The sequence below is a fragment of the Pipistrellus kuhlii genome, unplaced genomic scaffold, assembly GCF_014108245.1.
Source record: "Pipistrellus kuhlii isolate mPipKuh1 unplaced genomic scaffold, mPipKuh1.p scaffold_m20_p_43, whole genome shotgun sequence".
Classification (NCBI taxonomy): Eukaryota; Metazoa; Chordata; class Mammalia; order Chiroptera; family Vespertilionidae; genus Pipistrellus; species Pipistrellus kuhlii.
In genome coordinates, this window is record NW_023425544.1 from 3,377,327 (window position 1) to 3,396,337 (window position 19,011).

The 19,011-nt window shown below is 46.0% G+C and overlaps 1 protein-coding gene across 14 annotated transcripts in view; it reads left to right on the top strand.

Annotated features, from left to right (window-relative positions):
* Positions 1 to 19,011, top strand: part of RALGPS1 (Ral GEF with PH domain and SH3 binding motif 1) — a 238,220-nt gene that overhangs the window by 84,403 nt on the left and 134,806 nt on the right. The window lies entirely within an intron of this gene.

The window sequence follows — 19,011 nt, forward strand, 5'->3', positions numbered from 1 at the left end:
ATTGAATTTACCATTTATCATTATGAAATGAACTGCCTTATCCTTGATAATATTCTTCGCCATTTTTCTTTTGATCAGTGCTAGCATATGCTATGGTCTGAATGATTGTGTGCCTCCTAAATTCATATGTGGAAATCCTAACTCCTATGATGGTGGTATCAGGACATGGACCTTTGGGTGGTTAGGATATATTGCCTTTGGGTAGACCCCCTCATAATTGAGGTTAGTGACCTTATAAAAGAGAACAGCTCATTTCTTTTACCATATGAGGACACAGTGCAAAGACGCTGTCTACAAACCAGGAATTGGGCCCTTAGGAGAAACTGATTCTACAGCATCTTGATCTTGGACTTCCCAGCCTCCTGCACTGTGAGAAATAAATTTCTGTTGTTTACAAATCATTCCATTTATGGAATTTTTGTTACAGCAGTTTGAATGAACTAAGATAGCATGATATATCTTTTTCATCCTGTTACTTTCAACCTATTTGTATCTTGGTATTTAAAGTGGGTTTGTGGCAGGCAGCATGTAGTTGACTCTGCATTTTCATCCACTCTAACAATTTCTGCCTTTAATTGGGATTTATATTTAATGTGATTATTGACCTGGTTGGGTCTAACTCTATTCTTTGCTCCTTTTTTCCTCTTCTCCTGACTTCTTTTACCCTCATGTGCATCGTTTGTGTCTACACTGATTCCAGCTGAACTCAGAAAATGTCAAATGAAAAGAGTGCAAGACTACTTTCGTTTTTGTTCTTTTCTGAATTATCACATTCATATCCATCCATCTTCTTTTTTTAAGTTAAATTTATTAGGGGTGGAAAGGGTCAATGGGAGAAAGGGGGGGGATGTCTGTGGTAATACTTTTAACAATAAAGATAAAAAATTTTTAAATAATTATATTTTTTGGGATGACTGGTTAATAAAATTATATAGGTTTCATGGTCCAGTGGTAGTACTGTTGTCAGTGATCACATGACACCTGAGAGGAGAAAGAGCCCCCACCTTCCAAAGACTCACAGGGAGAAGAGAATGTACTGAGGAGAAGGCTTCCCTCGGAAAGCCAGGAACTTTTCCCAAATTTGGACTTTCCCCAGCACAGAAACCTAGTTTTGAAATCCCCTCAGAGGTGCTTAGTGCACTGCCACATGAAAGAAGCCACTCTGCAGGAGAGAACTCGGTGAGGCCACGTAACTGGGACCTGACACGGCTGAGTTAGGGCGTGAGCAGAGGAAGGAGGTTAAAGCAGTTCCTGGGTCAAGGCTGTCTGTGTGGGTGAAGCTTCTGCTTTGACTGGCAACACATCTGGATTGGAAGCTTTAATGAAGCAGTGGCCTGCCTACCACCGGGACTGGGCTTTCTGTGGCCGCATGCATTGCTGTCAGAGGCGGCTGTGGCCCCAGAGCCTGCAGTCTTGGCGGAGCTGGGCCCAAGCTGCCGCTCGCTCCTCTGGAGGTTTTGCTATGAACCGGAGCAGCACAGCACGCTGCTTCCACTGCCCAGCTCCCGGCTCTCCAAGCACAAGCCTTGAGGTACTTGCCTGAACTTCAGACTGAAGTCCTACTTTTTTTTTTCTTTGAAAGTAAAGCAAAACACACAAAACAGAGAAAGAGGAATTCATTCATGGCTTGGCTTACTTACCAGCTATTTTTGGCCATGTGAATGAGGTAAATCTTTCAACTTACCATTATAGATGGTTCTGAAAAATGGGCGGTTTTGGCCCTGCTGCCCCCTGAGGAGCCTGGGCTGGACAAGGTGGTAAACTTTGTCGTTAGAGGAAATATTTGTGCAGCCGCGAGTGGCAGAGTTGTGCCGAGTCTCAGCAGCAGGAATCTGGAGATACCTAGAAGCCCTGCCCTTCTCCCTGGAAGGCTGCTTCCACTCAACAAAACACACAGGGAGTGTGTTGACAGTCCTTCCTTGGGGGCAGTCCATCAGCGACAGAGACCTTTACGTTGCTTTCCTTGGTGGCTCAAGAGAAAAGACAATGACATGGACTTGATTCAACTGGAAAACTCTTGGAGATAATAAATAAATCAATTAAATATTAATAAATTAATTAAATAATAAATTAATTAAAATATATATTGAATAACAATTAATTAATTAAAAGTAATAACTAAAAATATATATTGTTTTCAGAGAAGAAGGGAGAGGGAAGAGAGAGATAGAAACATCAATGAGAGACAATCATTGATCGGCTGCCTCTTGCATGTCCCACAACTCAGGTGCCCTGACCAGGAATCAAACTGTGACCTAGTTCATAGGTCGACGCTCAACCATTGAGCCACGCGAGCAGGGCTCATTGCTGGCTTTGACATCTGACACTCACCGACTCTCTCATAAGTGGGCTTTGCAGTGATAATCTGGTGGGGTTTGCAGTCGAGTTTTCAGCATCTGTTGGAAAACAAGAAAGTCAAGTGAATTGAATATCAAGATATTATATGTCAAGGAGCATCATGTGTTAGATGTCAGGGAGTGTTTTACAAGTTCAATTTTATAATCAATAATAGTGATTATAACTATTTTGGAACAGTCACTATTCTAATAATTTTACATAAACTGAACCATTGAATATTCATAATAGTCATATAAGGAAGGCACTTTTTAAAAAATTAATTTGAGTGAGGGAGGGAGGAAGGGAGAGAAAGAGGTAAAGAGAGAAACATCAATTTGTTCCACTTACTTATGCATTTATTGGTTGCTTCTTGTATTGCCCCGACCGGAGATTGAATCCATAACCTTGGTGCATCGGGAAGATGCTCTAACCATCTGAGCCCTCTTGCTAGGGTCAGGAAGGCACTTTTATTATCCTTATTTTCAAGTGAGTAGACTGAGGCCAGAGGGGTTAATTAATCTGCTCAGAGTCAGATTCGAACTCAGGTAGTCTGGGTTGAGGGTCCACATGTCAGCCCCTGATAACTGCCTCTCATTCCAGACTGCAGTGCTATAGTTCATGTTTGCTCTCATGGGCACTAGTTTGGATTTTTTAAAAAAATTCTTTTCAAGTAGTAGTATTAATTCTTTTTTGCTTGAAAAATAGGATAGAGAGAATTAATCTCTGAAAATATTTTTTCATTTAGATTTAATGTGAAGATAAATTATGTATAAAATTTCACATGATTTTTAACAATATTTTACTATGAAGGGAGCCCATAGCTTCCATTTAATTCCAAAGGACCTAAAACTCAAGGGCAGGGACCACATCTAGTGTGTTGTCTTTCAAATGCTTGGTATGGTCCTGGGCACTTAGTATTTTTTTCAGTAAATTTTCATGGACTCACTGAATAAAAAGTTACTGTGCTTAAAAAATTGAATTTCTATCTGGAAAACTCACTTTTTCAAATCACATCACCTCCTGCTCATTGATACAGGATAGCATTCATTCAGTCAGCAATTAGTTACTCAACATCAGCTATAGCCAAGTACTTAGTGTACAAAGACAAGCAACTTATATTCTTAGCTGCTATCCTATAGTCTTGGGAGGGAGCAGAGACAGACAGTTCAAGAATAGTAAGGGGGTAAAGGATAGTAAGGGGGCCCAGCTGATGTGGCTCCCTATGTGGTTGAGCTTTGACCTATGACCCAGTGGTTGGGAGCTCTATCCCCAGTAGAGGGTGTACAGGAGGTAGCCACTCAATGATTCTCATCATTGATGCTTCCATCTCTTCCGCTCCCTTTCTGAAATCAATAAAAATATATTTTAAAAAAGAATAGAAAAAGGATTGCACGTACACACAGGAGCATCCATGTGGTCTGGGGAGTGGGGGAGGTTAGGAAAGCTTGCCTGGTTTTTAGCCAAGCCCTGCGAAATGAGGTGGATTTGGTCAAATGAAGGAGAGGAGAGGACTATTTCTAGGAAAGGGAGTACCATCAAGGCCTTAAGTGAGAATGCAAGACAAGTGGGACAGAGGAGTGAACAAAATATTCCACCTGGCTGGGTCACACTCAAAGAGGCTGGGCAACTGGGTGGCTGGTGGAGGAAAGGAGATGATGGAAGGTGGGATGGGGCCCTTGGAGAATTTGGTTTTGTGCGTGTTAAATGTGAGGTGCCTGTGAGATTCCTGCCTGGAGATACCTAGTGCCATGGCTGCAAATAGAAAATGTCTGTCTTGGATTCTGTGGGTATTACTGCATGCCCTTGGGCAGAAGTCCAGGTTCTTAGGAGTGCTGATCTGTCTATGGGAGGACTTCTGGCCTCAGGGAGGGATCTTGGGGCTGATTTGCTACTGGAGACTCATTAGTAGCCAAAGTATTTGGACACTAGTGGGACCTGGGGGAAAATACACCTGAAGGGGTAGCCTTGAGAGAAGTGGCTGTAGTGATAACCAGAGCAGCCAGATGGGTGATGCTGAGAGGGGAGGAGTGTCCTGATAGCAGCGAGCCCGCCCTTCCTCTTTCCTCCCTTGTCCCTTCCTCCACTGAAGGCCACCCAGGCTGACGTGCTGTGAGAAATAAATTGTGGGTAACCAGGTGAGTCAGGATGTTTTTACTTTCAAGTAACAGAAAACAGCTTCCAGCCAGCTTGACAAAAGGGGACTTTGCCAACAAAAAGGGGAATTTGCTATAAGCCTGAGGGGGTGTCTCATGGATGCTAGAAGTGGATCGAGGCTGGGATCCGGGCCTAGAAGCCTCGCCAGACACTCCACTTTCATCTTTCCCCTCTGACCTGCCTCACGTCTCCTTCCTGGCTTCCACGCTGGCTCCCTGACTTCCTGGTAGGCAAGGAGGTCCCCGGATGGGGCTGCTGCTTTTCTCCCCCCTCCATCTACATTCAAATTTGCACACAAGGATCATTAATGGCCTGATGGGGCTCAAGTTTATGTCATTGAAGGTGACTTGCCACCCTGGGATGGGGTTTAGAGCAAGGTGCAGTTGGCAGAGAAGCAGGAGTGATCAAAAGCTGGGCGTGTGCTGGGCAGCCAGTGTCCTTGAGTGTCCCTGTGTCCTCATATGTCATTTGCTTCTTGGGGACCTTGGCTATGAAACCCCCATCTGCTTCAGTCAGTGCCCTTCATGATAATATTGTGCAAGCTTCTGAACAGAGCCTGTTAGGCTGCTTTTATTTGCATATAGCTTAGGTCAGAGATGGGAACACTTGCCCATTAGAAAGTAAGTTTTACATATTTAGTTAGGATTAAGAAAGATCCCCTTATACAGGCACTAGGTCTGCATTTTTAGTAACTCTTCCTGTGGTCTCTGGTCTTTTATCCCTTGAGGGATAAAAGTCGGCCTCTGGGGGCCCCAGACTGCCAGTGGCCAGCTTGATCTTGCAGCCCTTTGGGGTGGAAGGGTCTCAGCGCCTTGGTTCCTTCCTGGCAGCGTGGCAGGAAGGGGCTCTGCCTTGCTGGGCAGTGAGGGGGGTGGCTGGTGATGTGTCTGGAAGTTCCCTTCCTCTCGACACTTAATGCTCAGCTGTATGTATTAGATAGCTTGTACCTCCAACGGGAATCTAACTGCACTTAAAACCCTTTACTTATAGCTGACTGATACTTAAAAAGCCATTTGACTAGGTCTGTGCCTGAATGCAATTGAGACAGTTATATTGACTCTCCCTCCCACCCCAAGATATTAAAAAAAATAAATACCGTTTAATAGGATTTTGCATGCCAAGATTTAGTCTGAATGTCAGAGCATAAAAATGGGTTTGTATGTAATGGGAAGATCAACAGGCAGTCCCCCCTCCCCTGGCCTCCCTCACAGAGTGGTCCTGGCAGCCCCTTGCTGCCTGTAAATACTTGGGGTTGCCTCATGGGCATGTCAGCCCGGGCAGAAGCAGCCAGATGATTTTATGATCCATAAATGCAAGCACCAGACGTGCTCCGAAATTCATTAGTGTTTGCTTGTCATTACAAATAGCCTGTGTTGTTTGCCTTCCGACTAGACTGGCAGACAGGCAGGGCCCAACCAGGGTGTGGAGCCCTCCGAAGCCCTGGTTCTTGGGAAGTGAGAGTTTAGAGCAAACTCTTAATTTATGGCTGATGATTGTTTCGTTCTCTTGAGTGTAGGTCTTGAAAGTTTGAATCTTTATATGTAGATCAGCTTTTCCTTCAGTGGAAAATATGAGGTTCTTGGATAAAATCTACTCATAAACACAGTTGTGATCCCCCCGCCCCTCCGCCACTCCCCGCATTGTGCATAAACTTTTTGGAGAGGGCAAGCCTCTCCGAACGCTGTGCCCAGACACTTCCCTTGCAGCCTTGGCCCACGTTGCAGAGCACAGGCCCCCTCCTCAGCCCCCTGCCCTCCTCCTGGTCCGGGAGCACTCAGGGTTCAGGCTGGCCAGCCCTGCCTGCATCCCCCACGGCCCCTCTCAGACCCCAGGTGATTGTAAGACTGCGGTGGTTCTCAGCCTCTGCCCTCTGACGTGGGGGTGGGCCGAGCAGGCCGAGCAGTCTTGGCTGCATATGTGCTGAAGTCAAGGTTCAGGCAGCCCTTGAAGTCTGAGTGGCATCTGGAGGAGGGTGATGGGCAAAGGGGCCAGATGTCTGAGGTCTCCACGTGGAGTTATAGACGTGAATGTAATTAGAGGAGATATTCTTCCAAATGATCTTCATATGGCTTGCTTAGACATTCCCGGGCCTCTTACTCCGTCGTTTCCCACATAGTGACTATGTGGGAGGCTCCCTGCCTGGTGTTTCAGGGACTCAAGAATGGGTGAGAAATCCCTGGCTGAATGAGAAAGGTAAGGAAATATATATAAAATTTAAGGGCCACACTGAAGGGGGCAGACTAAATGCTGTTTGGGAGGTAAGCATCCTGGGGCTCCTGCTTGCTTCTGGCCTGGAAAGGTTCGTATGATTTGGACATAAGAAAGGGCATTCCAGGTGGAGGGAGGGAGCAGCTTGAAAACAGGTAAGGCAGTTGGGGCCAGTGAACAGATTAGTTTGGCTAGAGCAAAAGAGAGGTGAAGGGTATTGTGGAAAACTAGACCAGAGGACAGAGTGGTCCCATCGCAGAGGTCCAGAATGCTGTGCCCAGGCATCGTGGAACTTGGTTCTATAGGCAGATCGGTGCTTCCTTCAAGAAGCTGGTCAAGCAGCAGCCAAAGTCCTACAGGCCCCCCGGCAACAGCATGCTCCAAACCAAACCTGTGATTCTTTTCCCAGAATCCTGCTGTGGTCTCCCACCCCTGTAATGGCACACCTGCCCACCCAGTCAGGCCAAAAACTTGTCATCATTGATTCCTCCCTCTCCTGCATTCTCTATGCTTTGCATCCTGTCTCCCCATCTACCATTCCTCTGTGCCTCCTCCCAGCTCAGGCTGCCCTCTTACTTCCTCCTCAGTGTACTAGTATATGCTTACCTGCCAACCAGCTACTCTGCCGCCACCCCCTTCCATGGATAGAAAATTTTCAAATTTCTATCCCCATCACTGAGCTGCTTCAGAATTTCCACTGGCTTCCCTGTGCCCATAGGATCAGTTCCATGTCTTTAGAATGGGTGTGCAGGCTTTGCGAGACCTGGTTTATCAGCCCTTCTCTGGCCCTCCCCTCTTGCTTCTCTGCTTCTCCTACCCCAGCTTCCCTGCAGGGCCTTGGGTCTGCTTCCAGGCTTGTGCACTGCTGTTCTCTGCCGGGTGTGCTAGCCCTCCGTGCCACTCCCTCTGTGTTATCTGGCTCACCACTAGCCCCTGCTCCTTAGCTAAGCTAGCCCCAAGTTGCACTCTGTCTTCACACTCTGAACTTGTCTTAGGCATTTAGTAACCCGGTCATAATTAACAAGGTCTTTCTTCCTCACTGGAAGGCAAATGCCCTGCTCATTGCTCTGTCCCCCAAGCCTTGCACAGAGCCTGGCACAGAGGAGGCACTTTGCAAAGACTGGCTGGCGATTGCTGATTAGATGGGGCCGAGACAGTTGAGGAGCTGGCTGGGCTGAGGTTGGGCTTGAAGCCACGGTCTCACTCCCTGTCTTATAAAAGGTGGTTTCACACCATCAAAGGCTAGTGGCTCCATGTCTGAAAGGTTTCCTCACACTTCTAATTTAAATAAGTATCCCTATATAGATCAAACATTGGAAAGGTTGGTTTTTCCTTTTGGTCGTTCAGGAGAGGAAACAGCTTTTTAGAAAGAGCCGTTCCTCCCGATCGGCTTGTGCACCGGCTGTCTGTGGTCACCATCAGGCAGTTTGAATGTCAAAACAGCCAGCACTCCTGTACTGTGTCCTGCTGTGTAGCCATTACTGGAATTTATCAAAAGTCTGGCTTTTATCCAGAAATCGTGCTCTGTCCAGGGACTTCAAGCTGCTTGTGATAAAAAACCAAGATCCTGGGAGTAGGGGAACACTCTTTCAGGGTGATGTTGAATGAAACTATTAATTTGATGAATAAAGACTTCCCCTGTGACTCCCTCCTGCAGCCCTGCCTCGCTCCATATGTAATCAGGCCTGACTGCAGGGAGGGGCTGGGCATGTCCTTAGTCTGGCTATTAGAAAATGTAAAATATGTGTCTTGCATGATATTTCTGGGTTGTAGCTTATAGACTTTCTCAGCCAGTAATCCGTGGGAGAATTAAGCCTAATGCCCGAAGGTCCGTTGTACAATAACAAAGGCCCCATTCTCTAGAGAACAGAGTGCCATCATTTTATGTGTCCTGTGCTCCACACTGGGAACCTATAAAAAAGTAGAGAAAGTCTGCACCACCTGTTGTTTCTAATTTTAATTTACATTATGTAGCAGCTCTCTTTGTTAGTTTGAGATAGATGTTACTAAACTTCTAAGTCCTTTTTAAAATCTAAACAAATGTTTCATTTTGCTAATTACCTTGAAGTATCTGAGAGGAACATATCACCTTATCTTCTTTGATTTATTGATGCACTGTTGTTATGCTAAAATTTTCATCACATTAGCTTATTCTTGTATTTCTTTGACAGACCTGCTAGGTAATGTGGGATGAGTGTGTGTGTGTGTGTGTGTGTGTGTGTGTGTGTGGAGTGTGTGAGTGTGCGCAGGAAGTCTACCTGTCAGAGAGGGATGGGTAGCTGTGAATGAGCAGAGGAAATAGGTAGCCCTGGAAGAGGAGATGAATTCTGGCGCAGTTCGTATGAGAGGACTCATCCATGTAGGATGATTCTTTCCCCCTCTTGTTCTGAAGTTGTTAGGTGTTAGGGTTTGGGACTTTTTCTTGTCATTTTTTTGTGCTCTGGAATAAATTATTTAGTATAAGAATTAGGTATTCTTTAGAAGTTGGCGAGGACTCGCTGGTAAAATCATATGGTTCTGGAACCTTTGAGTTAACTTTTCCAGTTTCTGATGTGGTGTTTAGCATACTCACCAGACGTAGAAAAGTTTGGCCAACACCTGGAAAGCAGTACAAAAGATTAGGTAGTTGCCTGCATCTTCCCATGAAACAGGTACTTCCAGAAATTTCCTGTGTTCCCGGCAGTGTTCAGGGTGGCCCCACAGTATGTGAAGACCAAGGTTGAGAAGGACTGAATTGTGCTGAAAAACGTGATTGCCAAACTTGAGTTGCAGTGGAAACAGTGAGCTGCAGATTAGAGATTGCACAAAACCAGAGTGAAAAGATGAGCTACAGTGTTCTCTTAGAACTCCAAGGAAACCAAAGGAGACAAACATGATGAATTGTTTCTAGGAGATGTCATGTGTGTATCATAGGAATTCCACCAAAGGAGGGATGGGACAGATGTGAGAAGATGTTGGTAGCATAGTAAGGACAGCAGCAGGTTATAAAACCACACATACACTATGAGCTCAATTTTTGAGAATGAGTGTGCACATGTGTGTGTGCCTTGCACCGGGATTGGGGAGTGGCCACTGTCAGACTAAGGGCCCAGGCTCCTGACACCAACAGGCCTGCCTGAGTGTGAATCTTGGTTCTCATATTGGCTACATCTGAGGATGTGAGCACATTATGTAACTTTTCCAAGTAAGCTGTTGTCTTTTCATCTGTAATAGGGGACAATAATTGTACCTATCAGACAGTGTTGTGAGAATTCAGTGACAACGGATAAATGCATGTAAAACTGCTGACCTTGTGCCTGGCATTTAATGAGCACTCAGTAAACGCTGCTATTGTTGTTGCTGTCATTGCTACTGATCCAAATGTAAACTCTGATTTTCTCTGGGTATTTGGCAAATGGTGACTTAAATTTTCTTCCGCGGGCTCTCTGCATTATTCAGATTTTCTGTAATGAGTATATATTAGGTCCCTAATAAGAAAACCACTAGTGGTTTTTTCTAAAAAGAGAACATCTGAATGATGTTATTTGGTAAAAACATTTCCCAGGAATTTGGAGGAAGGGAATTGAGTCTCATCCCCAGGGTGAGAGTGGGTAAAGAAGGGGTGGCCCTGTGGGGCTCCTGGCGGGCCTGCCAGTGGACAAGCTGATCTGCAGATGGCTGCTCTGTTCTGTTCCTGGGCCCTTTCTCCATCCCTGGGACGGATGGGAGCCTGTGCTCAGGGCCGCCCTTGGCTGCTGCCTGCGCTGACAGCTGGCTCTCATTACGCAGAGCTGCACAGCACTGGGGCTGGAAAGGGAATGTTTTGGGAAATTTGCATCATCTTCATGATCCCAAGTCTGCATGTTTTCTGAGCAGACAGTAGTTTGGGGATTTGATGAAGTAGTGGTGGCTATAATCGAGTTGCTTTTCTATAGAAACTATGACTCAATGCTGAGAAAAAAGAATTACTTCTATTCATTCAGTGATCTCCCCCTCATCACACACCCTCACTTCACAGAAGGCGCCATTTGTCCCTGGCGACTCTCCCCTCTTGAGGTTTGTCTAGTCAGGGGTGCTGAGGCCCGATGGAGGCCCTTGTCTTCATGCCTCCCTGGGCCCTGCTTCCTTCTCTTCTCCACACACACAGCCCCTAGCAGGTGTTTATTTCAAATTACTAAAGCAAATGGATCTCACATGATACTCCATGTGCGAGATTCTAGTACAGATGGGTCATAGCACAGCAGAAGAGCACTTCATGGGTTTCGGTCTGTCTGCACACATGTTATTAGAGCAGTAAAACTTACATAGCATGAGGCTTTGGGAACTACCTCTTCTCAATCTCTTCCCATCCTTCTCAGAATAAAATCCAGCCCTCCCTGCCCTCAGGGTCAGGCCTCCCCACCACCTTCCTATCTCTCCCCCCCCCACTGTCCCTCAGGCTCATTCCGCTGTAACCACACCAGCCACCTCGTTGTTCTTAGAGATCCCTGGTTGCCACCCAGGCTCTGTGCACCTGTCCTTCCTTCTGCCTGGAAGCCTCTCCCTGCACTTACTTGCAGAGCTGCCTCACCTCCTTGTCTCCACGCCAGTGCCCATCTGCCAGCCACCTGGCATCCCCTCCAAACATCCCATTCCTTCATCCGTCAACATTTTGCTAGGATTTGTCATCTGGCTTATTACAAGTTTTTCATCTCTCCCCCTTCCTGTAGGTGACACAGACTCCATGAAAGCAACAGCATGTTTGTGTTGTTCCTGGCTATGTTTACTAAGACAGCGGTCGCCAACTGGTGGTCTGCGGATCACTGGTGGCCCGTGAGGTCCAAAAGGTTGGTGACCACTGTCTTAAAACATACGTTAACTCTGATAAAGAAATGAATGCAGACGTGCTTACTGTTGTCCCTTCCTTTTCTCTTTCTCATCCTTCTTTATCCTTTCTTCTCACCTTTTCTCCCCTCCTCCTCCTCCTCCTCCTCCTCTTCCTTTTCCTCCTCCTTATCATCTAAGAAAGAGGTAAGGACACCGCTGCCCACAGACAGCTACTCAGAAGGCTTGCACCTAGAAGTGTCTTTTAGCACCTCAGCCTTGGGGAACAAAGCAGGCAGAATAGGTGTCTTTGCTGCCTTGAGTTATGCCTGTCCACCCCATGAGATGGACACTAAGGCCCTTGAGCCCTGGCACATTGCTGTCACTTAGCCCTGCCTTCCCTCATTCCTTCCTCCTTCTCTTCCTCAATCTCCTCCTCCCTTCATTCTTTCCTTCTCTTCTCTATCCTTACTCGCTTCCCTTGCCTCCTTTGCCTTTCTCCTTCCTGTTTCTTCTCCTTCCATTTTTCCTTACAGCTGGTTGAGTTCCAGGGAGGGTTTATGAGCTCCTGCCAGCAGCCCTCCAGGATGCTGTCCGGCTCCCCAGTGAGCTGCTGCCTCCTTGGGCTTCCCTTGCTTAAAGCCCTAACATCTCTCTGTAGGACAGGCCTGTTTCCTGAAGGTCCAGCTGGTCGTGATTTCGCAGGAGTACTCCATCAAAAGGTACAGAAGCTTCTGGTGGGCACGTGAAAACTGTTATTTATAAATGCTGGCTCTGGCAGGTTATAAGCTGGTAATGACTTTAGTAAAAAAAATTGTATATTTCTGAGTAATTACTCGACTGTGAAGATTTAATTTTAGAAGGGTTACAGTGTGTGGCATTGAATTATGTCATCTATTAACATTTGTTTGAAGTTATCCTGTACATGATAAAATCAGATTGCACAGAAGATCTTGTGAAAAAAGGGTCGATCTCTTATTCCCACCCTTTTCCTGAGGTGAACTCTTCCGTTTTTTCTTCTACTGGTGACTTTTGGAACTTTATTTGGTGCATAAAAACCTTAATTTCTAGTTTCAACAGCTCTAAACAGTGTTTCCCAACTGCTCACTTCCTGCGCCTTTCTTTCCCCCACCTGCCACCTCCATCAGCTGTACCTTCTCATTGTCAGATTAGTTAAATTAACATTTGGACATTCTGCAGCTACAACCAAGTCCATCACACTTTCCCTCAGGTTGACCCTAAAAGTTGAAAACCAACAAGCAGCATTTATTATTGTTGCGGCTATGTAAATATTACCCAGGGCACGGCTGTGCACATGCTGCTCGGTGCCACTCTGTGGTGTGCCAAGGTTCATTTCATTCTCTGATGACCCTCGTTGTTCAAAGAAAAATGTGCCTCTCATCAGGGACCTACAGATTCTCTTTCTTTTCAATCCAACTGCCTGATATTAGAATGTATATAGACATATAATATTTAAACAGATACACTATTAAAACATTCTTAAATGTATTAAATATGTACTATTTAAATGCACATAAATTTAAAAACACATATCACATTTAAATTTATATAAATAGGAATTCTTGGTTTTTGTTATTCTTAGAGATTATAATTGTTTTCTTTCTATTATCATTTGCCTTTGTCATTTCCTCAAATCTTTTCAAATTTTCTATTTTTATTTCTATCAATTTTTTAATCTCATTAATTTTCCCCCTTCAGGGCCCTTTGTTCCTTAGTCTTTTTGCTCAGCTGTTATTATGGGATTTCCCTTCATAGTCCTATATGCTTGGACTATTTCCTTTCCTTTTCTTTTTAAAGTCATATTTATGGAGGTTTGCTTTCATCCAGTATAATTCACCCTTTTTAGTGAACAGTTTGTTGAGTTTTGATAGATATATACTTTCACATAAACCATCACAATCCATAAAGAGAACGTCTATTGCTTTAAAATGACCCTGTGCCCCTTTGTAGTCAGTTTCCCTCCTGTCCCAAGTCCCTGGCAACCAGGGACCCCGTTTTTTGCCCCTGTAGTTTTTACTTCTCCCAGAATGTCATATCAATGGAATCATGTTTTTGTGTCTGGTTTCTTTCACTTTGCATAAAGCTTGACACTCATCTGTGCTGATGCACTTAGTCCCTTCTTACTGCTGAGCAGTATCTCTATATAAAAGGCTAATATGCAAATTATCCCCTCGGGAGTTCAACCAGGAGACTGGGAGTTCGATTACTCACTCTGACATTTGCTGACCACCAGGGAGCAGTGCGGAAGAAGGAAGGCCCGGCCAGCAGCCTGCAGCCGGGGAAGGAAGGCCCTGACCGGCAGCTGGAAGCCCCAATCAGCCCTGATCTCCAGCCAGGTCTAGGGACCCTCCCGTGCAGGAGCGTTGTGCACCAGGCCCCTAATTTGACTGTATGGCTGTCTCACAGTTTGTTATTCCTTCACCAGCTGATGGAAATCTGGGTTGCTTTTAGTGTGGGGAAATGGAGTGAAGCTGCCATAAACATGCATATATGTTTTTGTGTGTGGACAAATATTTGCATTAGCGAGATTGCTGGTCATTGGGTATGTGTATGTTTAATGTTATGAGAAACTGCCAAACTGCTTTCCCATATTGCTTGCCATTTTGCATACCCACCGGTGACATCTGAGAGTCCTGAAGCGCCTTACTCCTTAGTCAGTCCTCACACCAACCCCCAAACTGGCACGGTCTTCCCTCTGTCTCAGTGGGCCACCCTTCCCTGGGGTGTTTTTGGAACTCCTTTGGCTAAGTGTGGGATTTTTTCACCAATTCTGAAGATTGTCCCAGAGGATAGATGGGAGGAATGGGGAGGAGCACCGAGGGGGGAGGAGGAGAAAGGTGGTCACTGAGCAAAATGGTATGTGGTGCTGGCTGCTAGCCTGGCAGTGGCCCCTTTCCTCGAGGTGTGCTATTCTGTGTGGGCATGCTGTAGGGACGTGATTTGGAGAAGACCGCAGTCAGAAGTAAGCGCATGCATGGAAGCACCGGGTGTAGGCACCAGCTTCCTATGGCCTGGCAGCCTAGATCCTTTGGGGGGTCTTCCAGGAGGACCTGCCCACTCCCCAGGTCTCTTCTTCCAGGGCCGTTCCTCATGACCCCAGACATGGTCAGGGTCAGGCCTTCCTCAGGCCACCTCGGGGCATCTGACTCCCAGACACCTCAGAACAAAGCTGGCAGCCCGGAGGGCCTCCTGGCAGTGTGGCCAGGGAAGTTTTGCGGGGTGAGCCGAAAGCGGCGTTGACTCTTGCTGTCACCAAGGAATGCTTGCCGATGAAGGCGCTGAGACAAAGTTGTTTTTACATCAGCTAGGGGTTTTTCCATAGTTTCCTTGTACTAAACATCCTCCTTTGATGTCAGAATGGATGTCTAAATGAGTCTCACGTTGTTGTGTGCTTTTATGGAGGGCAGCTGGTCAGACCCCTTTTTGGTCTGGGCCTGCTGATTTGAGGTGGTGTGCGATGCCACGGAAGGTGTGGTCAGCAGGTTGCTGAACATCCTGGGCTGGAGCTCAGGAGATAAGCTTGAGTTGAACAGACGTGCAGTTGAGGCCATGGCGGTAAATGAGATCTTCCGGAGGGAACCAGACATGGGAGAATGTAGACCAGGAGCCTGGACAGATGTCATTGGGGGTAGGGCACATGTGTCAGAAAAGAAAACTAGAAAAGAAGCCCGAGAGTGGGAGGCCTGAGTGGCAAGAAGGCAACCAGAAGAACGCAGGACTGACGGGCAGGGACAGAGTGATAAATAAGGCAGAGGGGCTGCCTAGCCAGGACGTTGTCTCTGGGAGAGAAAAGGGCAGTTTTAGCCCAGCCGGTGTGGCTCAGTGGTTGAGCATTGATCTATGAAACAGGAGGTCACAGTTTTATTCCAGGTCAGGGCACATGCCTGGGTTGTGAGCTTGATCTCCAGTGTGGGATGTACAGGAGGCAGTTGATCAATGATTTTCTCTTGTGATTGATGTTTCTATCTCTCTCTTCCTCTCTGAAATTATATATATATATATATGCTTTTTTTTTTTTTTAAAGAAAACAAAAGGGCCATTCAAGTGGAGAAAAGTGGAGAGGGAAGCCAGTTGAAACAGTGAGACCCAATGCCCCTTTCAAGACATTCTCTGCAAAGAGAAGAAAGAGTGAGCAGGAGCGGAAGGAGACTGGCGATCTAGAAAAGATGTCATTGTCATAATGATCATCACCATTATTATTATTAATAGGAAAGGCTTATGCACATTAAAGGGCTAGTTGGAAGAGGAAATTGGGGAGAAAGAGGGTGGAGATACTGGAACAAAAGAGGGTATCAGGTCCTCTGAGCGAGGGGCAGGGACGGGACCTGGAGCCCAGGAGGAGGGTGGATCCTGTGGGCAAAGGGCCTCCCTTCCCCAGAAGCCTGAGGAGGGTACATTTCTACGTTTAGTGGTCGAAAGTCTTTTTCTACCATCTTTTCCCTCCCGGGGAACATCCACCTCACAGAGAAGCCCCAGAGAAGCTGGCGATGGATTGTACAGGCTCTTTCTCTCCTTCCACAGCCAGCGGACCTCAGCAGGGGACGCAGTCAATCAGGATAGCCTTGTGAGACTCCTTTCTCCGTAGCCCAGGGCAGCTGAGTGGCTCCTCATGGAGGGAGGGGGCTACCAGGATCCTACCAGCATCAGCCCCCACCCTGCCTCTCTTCTAGAAGCAGCCCTGTCTCCTCTGGTCAACTCGAACTTAATTACATTCAAATCCGTTCCATAGCATGGACCTTTTTTAGGCATCAGTGACTGGAAGAGCATTGTTCTATTACCTCACATTTTCCAAACCCACTTCACACAGATGGAATCTCTTGTAATCCTATAAGGCCAAACACAGAAGAGGAGCAGGGCCAAGGAGGTGGGGCTCAGGGCCTGTTTGAGTAGATAGAATGGCCTTATTTCTTTTGACATCTCGATAAATCTTTCTGCGCTGCGTTTGGGAAATTTCAGCACTGAGGAACGCGTTCATTCAACAAATGCAGCTCGGCATCTGCTGCGAGCCAGGCCTGCCCTGCGTGTCGCCTCTCTGTCAGCCTCTCTCTTGGTCTAAGGAGGTGGTGTCACCATCCCTGTATCATCAGCCAGGAGACTGATACGAGAGACGTGAGCTTACCTGCGGTCGCCCAGGAAAGATGTGTCAGGGCTAGGATTGGGGTGAGGCCCGGCTCTAAGTCCTTTGATTCTTCTATTTTATCAAGGAAGCTCTTCAACAATGCTTCAGTCTGTTGGGGTTTTAGTTCTAAATGTTACAGGCCTTCCAGTGCAAAAGGTTGCTTAGGCAATTGTCAAAACCCAAGAACTACACACACGGTTTTTGAGTCACGGTCTTAGAAATGTTCAAATCAGATAAATTCAGGACAGATGTATTAACTGCGTGCTTTGGTTCCTGCCTGCATGACATCAGCAAAATGAAAGGGAAATAATAGATTTTTAAATAGTTCAAGACAGCAACGAGAGTGTGGTGTGGGAGAAGCAGAGGGTGTTTGGAGCTGGAGCTGATTCTGGTGGCGCATGACGGGAAGAGGTGGGAGATAACTTTTACCACACATCCATGCTGAGTGCTCGGGTGAGTTAATCTCATTAATTGTCATGATGAACTTCACAGATAAATGGAGGACTGTACCCATTTTAAGATGAGATAATTGAGGCTCTGAGAAGATAAGCAACATGTAGGATCTGATCCTGGTCTTTCTTTTTTAATAATTTTATTTTTATTTATTTTCCTGACCCTCTCACCCCATTGAATTTTAGAGACAGTTGAAGACAGGCAGAGAGGCATAGAGAGAGAAACATCAATGTGAGAGAGATACATTGATTGGTGGCCTCCCGCACATGTCACGACCAAGGCCAGGGGTTGAGCCTGCAACCAAGGTATGTGCCTTTGACTGGAATCAAACCTGCGACTCCATTCCACTGGCTGATGCTCTATCTGCTGAGCCAAACTAGCTAGGGCTGAGCCTGGTCTTTCCAAGGGGAAGATCCACACTGCTCCCTTTCAGGATGCATTCCTAAGTAGCTTATAAGATTGAGCACTCAATTAAATGTACACACATGCACACACAAACGTATATAATTCTGGCTATTTATCAAAGAAGTAAAAATAAATAAATAAATAAAAGGAGCAACTATTGGGCAGAAATTAGGCAATAACCATGCCTCAGTCCTTGAACATCAGTTTTATGAATCCATTTCTCTATCTGATTATAACCCATACCTTTCTGGGACTGGCTTTGGGATTCACAGGGGAGAAAAGCTCTTATCCTCACAATTAAACACTGAAAGGACAATAATATATTTTTGCAAAATGATTAAAATAGGTGAAAAGGTGCATCAGGGGAAGAAGTAAATATAACTCAGGTAGGCCAAATATACATTTCAGAACAAGGAGAATCATGGTACACAGGTAATTTATTATTATTTTTAATCCTCATCCAAGGTATATGTTTATTTAGAGAGAGAGACAGACAGACAGACATTGATGTGACTAGAACATCAATTGGTTGGTTACCATAGGTGCCCCAGCCAGGGATTGAACCCACAACCTTTTTGGTGTAAGAGATAACTTTCCAACTAATAGCCATCCAGCCAGGCTACACAGGAAATTTTCCATCTCAAAGTCATTCATGTGCACTTTTGAAAAACAGTAGAGTCAAATTATCTTTTCAAGAGAATGAATGATACTGAGGCCCTTTCCTTTTCGTTAAAGTGGTTGTGCTGAGAATTAGGTAACATGGGAAGTACCTCTCCAGGGCTGGCGTGTGTGTGGGGGGTTGTTCTTGATAAATGGTTCTGGGTTAATATCATTGTCATTACTGTTATTTAGGGTGTGAAGGACTTGGCAGGGTCAGGGATGGTTGTATTTCCTCATGTGGGTGACTGGGAGGGCGACGATGCCATTTGCACAAATGAGGTGGCTAGGAAGAGGAGCTGATTTTAGCTTCTGGCTGGTTCTCAGTTGTTCTCAAGGCCAGGTCATTCATCTGGTGTCCATTGCCTTCAGCGAGGCTGTGGTTTAGAGCTGGGTCCTCAGATGCATTGGAAGGGTGCAGCTCTTTAGGCATAACTGCGCAGCCAGCAAGTTTTGTCTTGTCCATTCCTGCTGCTCTCTCTGGCTTTCTAGCAGACTCTGATCTGTTCTATTCCAATTGGTGGACAGCTGGCTCTCACTAAAGATCTTATAAAAGTTCCAGGTGTGTGGTAAAATAATGTTATTAACAATACCGAGGCCTGATGGGAATTAAAAGGAGGTCTTGTCACTTAGGGGTGGAGAACTTTAGAATCTACCCCTTTCTCCCTTCTCTGCCGGGCTCCACAAGCACCAGCTGAGAGTGCTAGCCATTTGAATAGGGGCCTTTTCTTGGTCCTTTATACAGCCCCCAACTAATCACCTTAGATTGCTCCTGTTATCTCCCCTGGATCAGAACCAGCCTCACTGAAGGTACATTTTAGGTCATTTGATCAAACTATAATGCTGAGAAAGAGGAGACAAGGCCCCTGAAAGCG